This window comes from Haliotis rufescens, unplaced genomic scaffold, assembly GCF_023055435.1.
Source record: "Haliotis rufescens isolate VD_foot unplaced genomic scaffold, xgHalRufe1.0.p SCAF_18, whole genome shotgun sequence".
In the NCBI taxonomy this organism is placed as follows: domain Eukaryota; kingdom Metazoa; phylum Mollusca; class Gastropoda; order Lepetellida; family Haliotidae; genus Haliotis; species Haliotis rufescens.
The window spans coordinates 10,751,257-10,764,801 of record NW_025963868.1 but is presented as its reverse complement, the minus strand read 5'-3'; positions in this window follow the sequence as shown (position 1 = coordinate 10,764,801).

Below are 13,545 nucleotides of genomic sequence, written 5' to 3'. Positions count from 1 at the left end.
TAAACAATGCGTCTGTCACGATGGTCCGCAAGCAGTGACACGGAAATATTGAAATCAGATGCCCTTCATATAGTGGAGACAGACCAATAATTTGTAAGATGTTAGTATTAGGGGTCGGAAGTATTCATTTTCAAAGTCATCGTGATGGGATTTTATTGGAGAGATATTTGTAGACGCCTCAATACCACCAATAAGACTCAATTTTCATTTTTTGTCGTTTAATCAGCTGGACATTGGTTTCCCATTGTGTCGGGCAAGGACGAGACGGTGTGGTTTGGCATCTAATGTTTTTCATAAAGGAATATGTCTCTTCATATATTAGTCCTTGTCGAGGTTTCCATATGCAAGGTTTTAAATGTTTCAACGAATACATCAAAGAATTGAATTATTCACAATGCCAATGCAATCAATATATTTGCATGAGGGTTTATTCATATGCATATGTCCAATATTAAACAAGGATTAAAAATATATTTCAAAATAAAAAAACAAAAACAAATTTTGACCTCCGTAAAGGAGCGAAAGTACTTTGCATTTAAGAACTCGTTGCCCCAACACAGCAGTTGAACTTCTTGGATATAACATCATTAAGACGAAAGTAGAGTACTTGTTAAAAGTAATAAATATGCTGATAGAAATGAACAAGGGAACATTTTGTTTTAGACAGTAAAATTATATGCTATCATGGGATCACAGACTTGTCTAACAACTACGCGTTAGGAACAATGCACACAAGCACATCTCAACATTTAATTCTGACGTGTTGAATTTGTATGCGTGCTATTTCAGTTGTACTGAGAGTAGGGCTTATTTCCCTATATTTTCCATTGTTCCCTAATTTGTTTCCATCAGTATACAACAGCAAAAACAATAATGCTTATGTTGTATTATGTTTTTTGTTGTTTAACGCCGCACTCAGCAATATTACAGCTATATGACTTCGGTCTGTAAATAAGTGAGTCTGGACCACACAATCCAGTGATTGACATCATGCACCTCGATCCACGCAATTGGGATCGATGACATACATCAACCAAGTCGATCCACCCGATCCCGTTAGTCGCCTCTTACGACAAACGTAGTCGCCTTTTTACGGCAAGCATGGGTTGCTGAAGACCTATGTTAACCCCGATCTTCAAGGGTTAATATTGCATTAATAGCTATGGAAATGATAACAGTGGTGGTAGCAATTGTACTTACCATACAGAAAACAGTAACAGGTTGTATCAGTATTTAGTAACAGTAAATGTCATACTAACAGTAAACGTAGCGGATGTAGTAGCAGCGAGGTGACAGTAAAAGGCAGTAGTAGCAGCCTTTTGCTTGCCGTGAAAGGTGACTATGCTTGTCGTAAAAGGCGACTAACGGGATCGGGTGGTCAGGCTCGCTGACTTGGTTGAAGCATGTCATCGATCCCAATTGCGTGGATCGATGCTCATGATTTCAATCACTGGATTGTCTGGTCTAGACTTGATTATTTACACACCGCCGTCATATAGCTGGAATGTTGTTGAGTGCGGCGTTAAACAACAAACCAACCAAACCAACAGTAGTAGCAGTGGGGTAATTAAAGTAATTATAACAGAGAGGCAATTGCCATGATGTCCATACAGACGCTGATTTCTGTACAGTCCGTTCGCTGCAAAATAATACCGATGAAATGCAAAATAAATATATATCCAAAAGCAACAATTCGTCTTAAATGTCTTGAAAGTTCTTTGTTTGTCTAAACCAACTCGTCACAATAGTTTCAGACGTTTGCTATTTACAAATTATCCAACCATTATTTCCAAGCATCCAGTCGTCCCACCCACCCTCGTGTCCTTCATCACTTCTGGCTTTCCTCCCACATAGAGAGCGTGTCAAAACCATATGATCGTGGTTTCGTATCTCAGATTGACGTTGATTGTAGTTCTAACTTTGTCAGCACCTCTCCAGTGTTAGTTCAGAAAACATCAAATACTAGTCCTGCATCATAACTGTAGCACCCGTGGACATTCCGTGTTAACATCATCGTTTCCCAATTGCGTTGATCGATGCTCATGATATCAATCACTGGATTGATTTGTCCAGGTTCTAATATTGCTGACTATGCTTGTCGTAAAAGGCGACTAACGGCATCGGGTGGTCAGGCTCGGTGATTCGGTTGAAGCATATCATCGATCCCAATTGCGTGGATCGATGCTCATGATATCAATCACTGGCTTTTCTGGTCCAGACCGCCGTCATATAGCTGGAATATCGCTGGGTGCGGCGTAAAACAACAAAACAACCAACCAACCAATCAAATATTGCTGAGTGCGGCGTTAAACAAACAACGAAACACACAAACATGACAGCAGAATATCTGCATCTAATTAATAAAATAAAGTCAAGATGATATCAGTAGCCGCATTCAGCGGAATTGGCATAACGACGTGATATAACTACAATACTGTTCAAAGCGGCGTCAAACCCTACTCACTCACTCGCTTCGTCCCATTTAAGAGTAAATAGAGTGTAAAATCACATCGTTAATAACAAAAACTGAGCATATAACAAAAACTGAGCATGTAACAAAAACTGAGCATATAACAAAAACTGAGCATGTAACAAAAACAGAGCATGTAACAAAAACTGAGCATGTAACAAAAACTGAGCATATGACAAAAATTGAGCATGTAACAAAAACTGCGCATATAACAAAAACTGCGCATATAACGAAATAAAAATACTTATCTAATAGTATTTCCACATCATATTATCATGCATATTATTATCACACATCGGTTTAGCGTTAAGCCATCTCTTCAAACGCCCAATTACCGAAACTATAAGATTTATTTATGAAAGCGTGCCAGAAATATGTCGACATTTGGGTATTTTGTTTGTAGTCACGTGTTGGGCCATGCCACCGTGTAGTGTGTGGATTATTATGGTTCCAAACATAGCATTAACTTTTCAACTTATTTCAAACCAGTGGAGCTAACAAGGACGTCAACGGAAGACATTGTCAGATTAATTGCTTTTTAAACGCAGGAGGCTACGAAACATCAAGAAACGTCGAGTTGACGATCGGATGAAAGCTGACGATTTCACGTAACGCGTGTACGGCGCGTGCGACGCGCGTGCAGTGACGTTCGGTTACGTACTGACGGTCTGTCACGGTGTTAGTTAGTCTCGCCTTACATCCCGAGAGATTTCGAGACTTGGAGACCCTCCGCGATCGACCATCGTCGTATAACCTCTGACCCAGCGCGGCACGCGCTGCCCCAAGACATGCACGTGCAAGATGGTCCACATGAATAAAGGACAATAAAGCCCTACCGGACACATGTAATCAACGTCCTAAACCGCTAGATTGCCCGCCATAATCCCACCCGGGTATATTTATAGGTCAAAGGCCTGAATCTAAGTGTGGACTATTTTACCCAAGGGGGGTGGGTTACAAATCAGAAACATCGTGGCACGTGCTGTGCCCGCGTGCTCCGGCCATTGTTACCGTCTGGTCCGTTGTCCAGGCAGACTCTATTTCCAGACCATTACAGTCATGCTAATTAGCACCCGTGTTAGTTTATCTAAGAGCACAGTCGAGTCCTGTCGCCAGCAATTCATGTCCAGAGCGCTCCGCCCTGTCGGAGCTCTTTGAGGTATCCTTGGCCACAAACTAATTCATTATAAATAATAAGGAAACTTGAGCGCCGGCCCGCCTACTCGACAGGTAGGATGGCCGCGCCGTATCCGGGTATTGACTTTTGTTCCCGACATGGATGTGAATGCAACATCGCCACAGATCTAATGGACCTTAAATCAAACCTTGAATGTATCTGCTGAATCACAATATACGCTGTTATCCTTTGTATGATTTTTAGTAAAATAATGTATGACCCAGCCAACTCCGTCGCACGGCTCGTGAACGAGTACATTAAGGACCGTCTATTTAATAGTGACGTACATACATTTTTAGGTACTTATGATTCGGAAATTCTTAATCCGCATTAAATATACATTGTCAAATTTTAATGTGAACAGCAATGCCTATATTATGAATATGCATACATGTAACTTCAGTTGTATGTAGTTAAGCTTTATTGTATTGTTTTATTTCTTGTTTGTGCAGTTTAGATGTATGGTTGTATATTTTCTTAGCTTGCTGTAACAAAACTATCCAGATTAAGAATCTTCTAAAGTATAAAATGTCTGTTTGTTTCTTTTTTCATATATTATTATATTTTTGATTCACTCGCGTTACCAAATAGATTGCAATACAAAGTAATACCGCCACACCCCGTGGGGCAGGGCATCCAGCCTATGATTACAGATTTTTTTATAAAAATAATTAAAAGCCACAAAACTATTTTCATAATTATGAGAGTGATTGAGTATGGTTTTACGCCGCTTTTAGCAATATTCCAGCAATATCACGGCGGGGGACACCAGAAATGGGCTTCACACATTGTACCCATGTCGGGAATCGAACCCGGGTCTTCAGCGTGACGAGCGAACGCTTTAACCACTAGGCTACCCGACCGCCCCATAATTGTGAGAAACTAGTCTACGGTTCCGACTATATCATGGACATGTGTCTCTGTATCAAATAGTGATGATACCAGGTGTTCATGAAAAATTCATCGTACCCTGTCCCACCTATCACAAACACATGCAAAGGCAAGTCAAGTTTTCACCCGAAACACGGCGACATGCGGTAATAAACCTATCTAATAAACACTAAGTAACATCGTAACAACACTCTCCGGAATGTCAGCGATTGCAAAGCCTCTTGGTATCGGTAGACCAGCAAAGACTGACCAAACATGAGCCATAGAGATTAATTATTGCATATTTTATTATGACTGTGACCACTGACACATGTTTCGATGGTCTTGGGTATTCGTTCATTCACAGCATAATTATTTACTCCGATTCTAACAATGTTGTTCACACAATATTCAGATCGAGATAAACGTGTTTATGGAGTAATGTTCGCGAATAGAAAAGGTAAAACAAATTTATTTCTTCGCGGCATCTTTTTAAAAATATAATTTTGCCAATTGTGTCTAATCTCACTAAAAATAAACATAATAATTATATAGAAATAAAATACTACAATCTTTTCACTTGTCGCTGGCTGACATGACTGCGTCATCGACCTCTCCCCCGACCCCTTCCCTGCCTATGCTATGTTGTCAATATTTGTAATAATATGACGCGAAGGATAAGGCTATTATTCACCAAGATGTTGTTTTTGAAAGTATGAGGAAGAGAATATATGGATATCAACTTCTTATTATGAGGAACACAACGTTTCGGTGTATATCCTTACTCCTTCATCAGGTGAATGAATGCTATGAAGCAGAGAGCATATATATGTACATGTAAGGACAACAAAATTAAAAAGATATCAAAAGGTGGAAACTAACAACAGATAATTACTCCTTCATCAGGTGATACCGCAATACTCCCAAACGTTGTGTTCCTCATCATAAAGAAGTTGACATCCATATATTCTCTTCCTTATGTGTATCACTTCTAATTGCCTTTCAAAGATTTGAAGGTATGGCTTCCACATAACAATTACATTTTGTGACTCTCTGACCGATGTATATATACTGTCACATGCTGTATATATACTGTCACATGCGACAAAAACATTGAGCCCGCATTCAGTCGTGTTGTCGGGATAAGAAACGATGAAATTTAAATTACAACTTAAATTCAGCAGTTCATAAAGAATAAAACACCTTTGTTTCAACAGTAATAGGAAACTTAATTTGTCAGGATTCGCGAAGATGTATTTTTATGTCTAATCAGTTGTAAAAAACAGTTCGTGTATTTCTGCCTTATTGACTTCGCAGCAAAAGTTGTCTGTATTTCTGCTATATTCTTTTTTATTTCCTGTTTGAGCATTTTTACGTCTGTTTCCGTGTTTATTAGGCGATGCCTTTTTTAATTAGTTTTTATCATTTTCACCAACTTTTTATTGATTAATTATGTTGTTTTTTTATGTATGGGGGATATTGACAAATTATTCAGTATTATGTTGAAATTATTACGGTCAGTTTTATTCTACTTCGGGATATTCAGATTACATCCGTACATTTCAACTGTTCAAATTGTCGATAAGTTTGGCTTTGTTTGTTTGTTGTTGACGCTGCACGCAGCAATATTCCTGCGGTGGTCGGTAAATTATATAATAGAATCTGACCCAGATAACCCAGTGACTGACATCATGAGCATCGATCTACGCTATGGAAATGATGACATGCCTCAACAAAGTCAGCGAGCCTGACCTCACGATCCCGTTTGTCGCATCTTACGTCAAACATGGGTTGCTGAAGACAAATTGTAACCCGGATCTCCTAAAGTCGTCGATAAGTTCATTTTTGTTGTTTCATTAGCATGTCCTTTATTCAAGCCAATTGGGTCACTATTCGATGATTGTGTAAAGGTCGATAATTTAAATGTAAAATACAATATGCTTATCAAGCGTTTGTTATACATTGATCTTTTCACTTTTAAAACTTCCCTACCTAAAATGATGTTCACAAATTAAATGCATTTAAGTGAATATCAAATTGTACATCGTAGTTAAAATATCACATGTTAGAAGAAGTATGGGGATTAAAATTTTAAAGATCAAATTGACATCTAATCTGTAAAGTGTTATTTTATATTGTGTAACTTGCAACTAGGTAACCTTATTTTAGCAATTTTGGCCATAGTTTGGTTTTCAGCTAATCTACAGATTTGCTAGCCTGTATTTTAGCCGGGGGCTTTGGCAATCTGGCCCGCCCATCACAAGGCACATTCAAAGCTCAATCACGGAAAGTGCTATATCCCAACAAACACATTCAAGGTATGAATTATAAAATAAAAGGAAAATCCGTTAGCCAGATTGTACGACCGATCCTTTACAAACGGATTAGAAATATAAAACAAAGATGGCGTCCGTTTCCGGGTGGGCGTGTTCGATTGGATGACCCGAGTTACTGAAGTGTCGTTGACAATGCTCACATCTGTCGACAGTGCGCGGATGAAAAAGACCGACGGATTAATAAGTAGTAATTTTCGAGGGTTTCTAGGATTAGGAAATCAATGTTAAATGTGTGGTATTGATTCACTATGTGAGCATTATTATGTAGTTGTTTTATTTTGAGATTTGATCTTGATTTGTGCCTGTTTTCGTTTTCGTATATGAAATTGGCTAGATAATACTGTAAAAAGGAAATTAAATTCGAATTTTTAAAAGTGAAAACTTTCTTTATGATTTCATCAGAATAATCCCTCATACAAGTATTTCTATTCTATGTACTGGATGAACACTGTCGTGTGTTTAACTGTTGTCTGCTTTCCACGTTTGTTTGTTGTTTAACGCCGCACCAAGCAAAATGTATTAAGTCTGTACATAGTCCAGTGTTTGTTTGTTTGTTTGTTTGTCTAAGTCCGCACTCAGCAATATTCCAGCTATATGACGGCGGTCTGTAAATATTCGAGTCTGGACCACACAATCCAGTGATTGACAACATGAGCATCGACCCATGCAACTGTGATACGATGACATACATCAAACAAGTCATCGAGCCTGACCGCCCGATCCCGTGAGTCGCCTCTTACGACAGACAGACAGACAATAGTTTATTAACGTCTCACTCCTGTACATACATAAAACAGCTTTGTACAACTTGACATAGATAAAATGTACAGAACCATTCAATAGAATTATGAGAGACGAATTATCACAGAATTTATACATAAATGATAAAAAGATGATATAGTATAAAACACACACTGGAGTCACTGAAAATAAAACAAAGTTTGTCGATATCGGGTATATCTAAAAAATTATAAGATTTAGCAATACATTCATTAAAAAGAGTTGCCCTGATATCATCATATAATGCGCAGTGAAACAAAACATGGACCTCGTCTTCTACGCTGTCATTACAGTGAAAACATCTTCTATTATTGACGGGTACACCTTCGTATCGACCGGTTTCCACTCGAATAGGAGCCACGCCACATCTAAACTTGGCTAGTGCCGATCTATAGTTTCTTGGCATCTTATTTGAAACATAGTATTCTGTCCCATATACTTGTTTGTAACATCGATACATTCTCAATTTATTAAGCCCATTTCGCCCCTCTTCCTTTCTTAACATATCACTCCAACGGGTAACATTAATTTTTACACCATTGTTCCACCTGTGTACAAACAGATAATTTATCAATAAAACCTGTAGCGTTTAATAGATGTCCTAAATCCATATTAGTAAACTTCTTTCTTACCCTACCATTCCAATTTTTACAACCAGTTACAGCGTATCTATCAGCCCAGTTAAACACGTGTTTGTTTAACCTACTAGACATATTCTTAAGGCGACACCATTGCCTTGCTACACTTTTCCACTGTCTGACAACAGGCGGTATCCATCCCATGTCCCCATTTATAGCGACGTTAGGGGCGTATTTGCCAAGTCCCAAATAAAATCTAAAATCTACGACAAGCATAGTCACCTTTTACGGCAAGCATGGGTTGCTGAAGACCTATTCTACCCCGGATCTTCACGGGTCCGGAATTCCCACGGGTAGTATTGTAGTAATGGGACTCCTGTATATACACGGGTTATTAAATAATTTGATCCTCGCACAGAAGGCTATGATTCGGTGACCAATTAAAAACAAGTGTGCCGTTATATTGATGCAAAAATAGTAAAAACAAACATTAATCCTCTCTCACACCCTCAAATGGTCCTTTAGCATCCCTAGTCTTTTAAATGATTGTTAAACTCTGTCTTGCCTTAATTACATTAGTCTATGTTCTGTGGGTGATATGTTACCACTTTCACATGTATAAAGAATGACCTTTTCGGGTAATAAAGTATTGTTATTGTCTGCTCAACCTGCATTGATATTACTTGTATCCGATCGTCACGATACGGCTGAAATATTGCCGATGTGACGTAAAGCATAAACTCACTCACTCACTTGTATATGAATGCAATGTTCACTCTCCGCATTTAAACCCCTTGGTAGAGGCTACAAGGGACCTGTTCTCACCCGGACTTTTAAACTGCCATCTGAGTCTTGAGGACTGAACGCATTCCTAATTTAACAATATTCCGAAACAAGATGTGATCGGTGGACCCAAGGATCATATAATGAATATTTCTTTGGAAGAAAATACGTTATTATTTAATAATTTTATTAGTTAAAATACGTTGTTATTTTATTTGCCATAAAAAATAAAAATTACAAAATTACAAAATAGCTGCAACTGTGAAGACAAACGCTGGTTTTGAAATGTTGATTCTGGGTATCAATTTCAAACAGGAATGCAAAACCAACTTCTAATTTGAGTCATTCTGTAGAGCTTTGAGCAAGCACCGAATGTGTAGCTATTAATTAGTAAAATTATGCGTCCTGATAATGTTTTCCGTGCATTTTCTTCAATATTTTATGTGCATACGTTTAAATCAATATCTAGTTGGTATCCAACGAGCTGAGAGGAATGTCGGACTACCTGTCTGTCCCGAGTGATCTGTTTGTCTCAGCTGTAAACCTTTTCTAAATATACCACTGTCATTTTTTAAAGAAAATATACCGACAAAAATGTGACATTTTCACATTATATTATAAACGATGGAAAGTAGATTAAAACAACTGTTAGTCGTTTGGAAAAAATATGTCGGTGGTGATTGGTCAGAGATTGTATATCATACACATTAATATGAAACCAAATGTGATGTTATTAGTTTTTGGTTTTAAATGATAATTTAAGTACTGGCTTCCAGTTGTCTATAACCATCAGTGCTAATTACTGTAAAGTGTTGGCTTCTATTGTCTTTTGCTTATCACCTATCAGCGGCAATTATCTGTTGTTAGTTTCCACCTTTTGATATCTTTTTAATTTTGTTGTCCTTACATGTACATATATATGCTCTCTGCCTCATAGCATTCATTCACCTGATGAAGGAGTAAGGATTATACTCCGAAACGTTGTGTTCCTCGTAATGAAGAAGTTGACATCCATATATTCTCTTCCTTATGTGTATCACTTCTAAATGCCATTCAAAGACCTGTTTTAATTTATATGTAAAATATCTTTTTGGATAGATACGAAATTGCCAAAAATGTATGGCACATGTTCCCACTATTTTCTAAAGTGAAAAGGAAAAATGGTTCATTGAAATATTTACGGCGCCTTCAACACGAATCCCACGATCGATTGAGTATATGTATCGACAGCCTACCAACTGAATACAAGGCGTTAGCTAGCATATTATTGTTTCCAAACTGTTAATCATTAATATTGTTAAATCTATATACAACACTAAAATGTATAATATTAGGATATGTATGAGATGCACACTGTCTTCACTTTCCAGCACATTGTACATATCCTTCATATGAGCACTGTATATATACTGCGCACTATGTTTCCACAATGTGAAGCTAGAACTGTAAATTGTTCATTTTCATTAAGCAATATTATGTATAACTGTATATAGGGAGAAGGCGGTAATAAGTGCTGCACTTGTGCCCAATCCCTTTGTCTTTGGGATAATAAAATATGTTTAATAATAATAATAATAATACAAGACGTAAACCATGCCAGCTCATGACGATATTTCTACCTTCCCAAGATTGGTCACTCAACTACATAAACATATTCGTTACATAATGAAACCAGGGCAAAAGTGAGCGTGGCTCACTAATACCCCCGACCCGCATAGCGTGTCAGTAGTTTCAAATTAAATAATGGATAGGGTTAGGGTTTGAAAAATTAATAAAAAAATGGAAAATTAATTTTTTTAAATGTTCTTTTGACTGCACCATTCCATATGACACAGATTATATGTACTAAGTTTGAGATGAAGCCACTTAATAGTTTAAGAGAAATTGCACTGACAAAGTTTTCGGACGGACGGACCGAACCTTGGTATAACTATATAAAAATAAATAATCAAAAAATGTTCAATGGCTGGTATTAAGAAATATGAACAAAAACGGTTTTATTGGCATACTAGAATTTGAGTAGATTCAGCTCGATAAAGATGTAAGAATCTGCTTAACGTCGCTAACTGCAATAAACCAAAAGTTGTTCTCCATAACGTTTTCTTTTAAACAAAAGCAGTTTGTGAATTGTTAATAATTTATCGCATATGGAGCAGGAATTAATACATAAAACAGAATCAATTGTAACGCACTTGTCAGTGAGAGAAATATACCATGTATTTTATATGAATAATGAAATAATCTCATTTAAAATAAACGGAACATTAAAATATGAACACAACATCTGCTCATATTGAAGGGAAAACTGACACAATCAATTTACTGAATAAAAACATCCAGCGCCGTAGCAGTGTTTTTATGAGTTCAGGCCTGTCTTTGTAATTTTTTCTTGGTATATTTTGTTTGTTTGTTTGTTGTTTAACGCCGCAACACCCCAGGTATATGACGGCGGCCTGTAAATAATTGAGTCAGGGCCATACAATCCAATGATCGACATTATGAGCATCAACCTGCGCCGCTGTGGTACGAGGACACACTTTTGACCAAATGACCGTGTCTGACCACCCGGTTGCGACCAGCATCGGTTGATGGGGGCCTAATGCAACCAGGAGACCCCACTGGGGGTACGTATGTAAGTAAATGTTGTTTGTTTGTTTTTTAACGCCACATTCAGCAATAATCCAGTTATGATTTTTAGGTTTGGTTTGTTGTTTAACGCCACACTCAGCAAAAACAATATTCAAGATATATGACGGCGGTCTGTAAATAAATCGAGTCTGGACCAGACAATCCAGTGATAAATATCATGAGCATCGATCCACGCAATTGGGATCGTTGACATGCATCAACCAAGTCAGCGAGCCTGTCCACCCGATCCCGTTAGTCACCTTTTACGGCAAGCATGGGTGGTCAGGCTCGCTGACTTGGTTAATGCATGTCATCGTATCCCAATTGCGTAGATCGATGCTCATGGTGTCAATTATTTACAGACCGCCGTCTTATAGCTGGGGTATTGCTAAGTGAGGCGTTAAACAACAAACAAACAAACCAATATAAACGCATGTTGGTATGCTGGCATTAGTAACACAGCTTATGGATTACAATAATACTACTAAAATAATGAAATTATAAAGACAAGACTGAGTTCATAAATGAATATACTACACAAATAATATTGGAAATATGAATCTACTTATATTTACATAAATCTTATCCATTAATTCAATTTTACAACATAAAAAATACAAATATGATGGTATCTATTTTTCTATAGCAAAATGAAACTTGTAGAGTCATATTGATATTTTATTAACAACAATATTATATATTTTATGTGGCAATATCGAATAACCCTCTAGCAGTTTCTTTTAAAACAAAGCTGTTAGCATATGGCAACAAAATGACAAATGATCTAAAAAGTAATATGAAAAAAGAAGGCGATCCAATGTCTTTTTTAATTAACCCATCATTCAAAAGCATATTGCTCACACACATAAATACAGTGAACAGTCTCCACTATCATTGCTAGCATTGCTGAGTGAAAAAAAACCCAGTGTCGAAATTCAATGAGACACATCAAACTTGCAAGCGGAAACCACCAAATGTCATTTGTGTTAGCGGTGAAAGGGAATGTGATTTTATGGCAATAGTTATATTTCAGTGAATGTTTAATTACTGTTTTCGTATAATATACTTTACTATTCTCAGTTTATGACTGAAGAAGATTTTAGTAGTTGGGAAATGTAAATTAGTGCGAAAGAAAAAAAACTGCGTAATCATATTAAAAAAAACCCTGCGTAGTCATATGAAATACTTGCTAAAACCAGGGTCCGTTGTACGGTTCCGATATAACGAGCATTTGTTTATGGAATACTATTAAACAGTGGGACCCCTGAATATTCCGGGGTAGAATAAGTCTTCAGCAACCCATGCTTGCCGTAAAAGGCGAGTACCTTAACAGGGCAATTGGCCCGTGAAGATCCGGGATAGAATAGGTCTTCAGCAACCCATGCTTGCCATAAAAGGTGACTATGCTTGTCGTAAGAATCTGGAATCTTGTTGTTTAACGCCGCACCCAGCAATATTCCAGCTATATGACGGCGGTTGCTTTGTCGTAAGAGGCGACTACCGGGATCGGGTGGTCATGATATTAATCAATGGATTGTCTGGTCCAGACTCGATTATTTACAGACCACCGTCATATAGCTGGAATATTGCTGAGTGCTGCGTTAAACAACAAACCAACCAGCCCCGGATCTTCTCGGGCCAATTGCCATGTTAAACTACTCGCCTTAACGGCAAGCATGGGTTGCTGAAGACCTATATTCTACACCGGATCTTCACGGATCTCAACCACTGACATGTGTGGTCCACGCTCGATAATGTATAGGCCGCCGGCATGCAGCTCCGTGCGGCGTTAAACAACAAATTGGTTGGTTGGTTGTTTAACGCCGCACTCGGCAATATTCCAGCTATATGACTGCGGTCTGGACCAGTCAATCCAGTGATTAATACCATGATCATCGATCCACGCATTTGGGATCGATGACA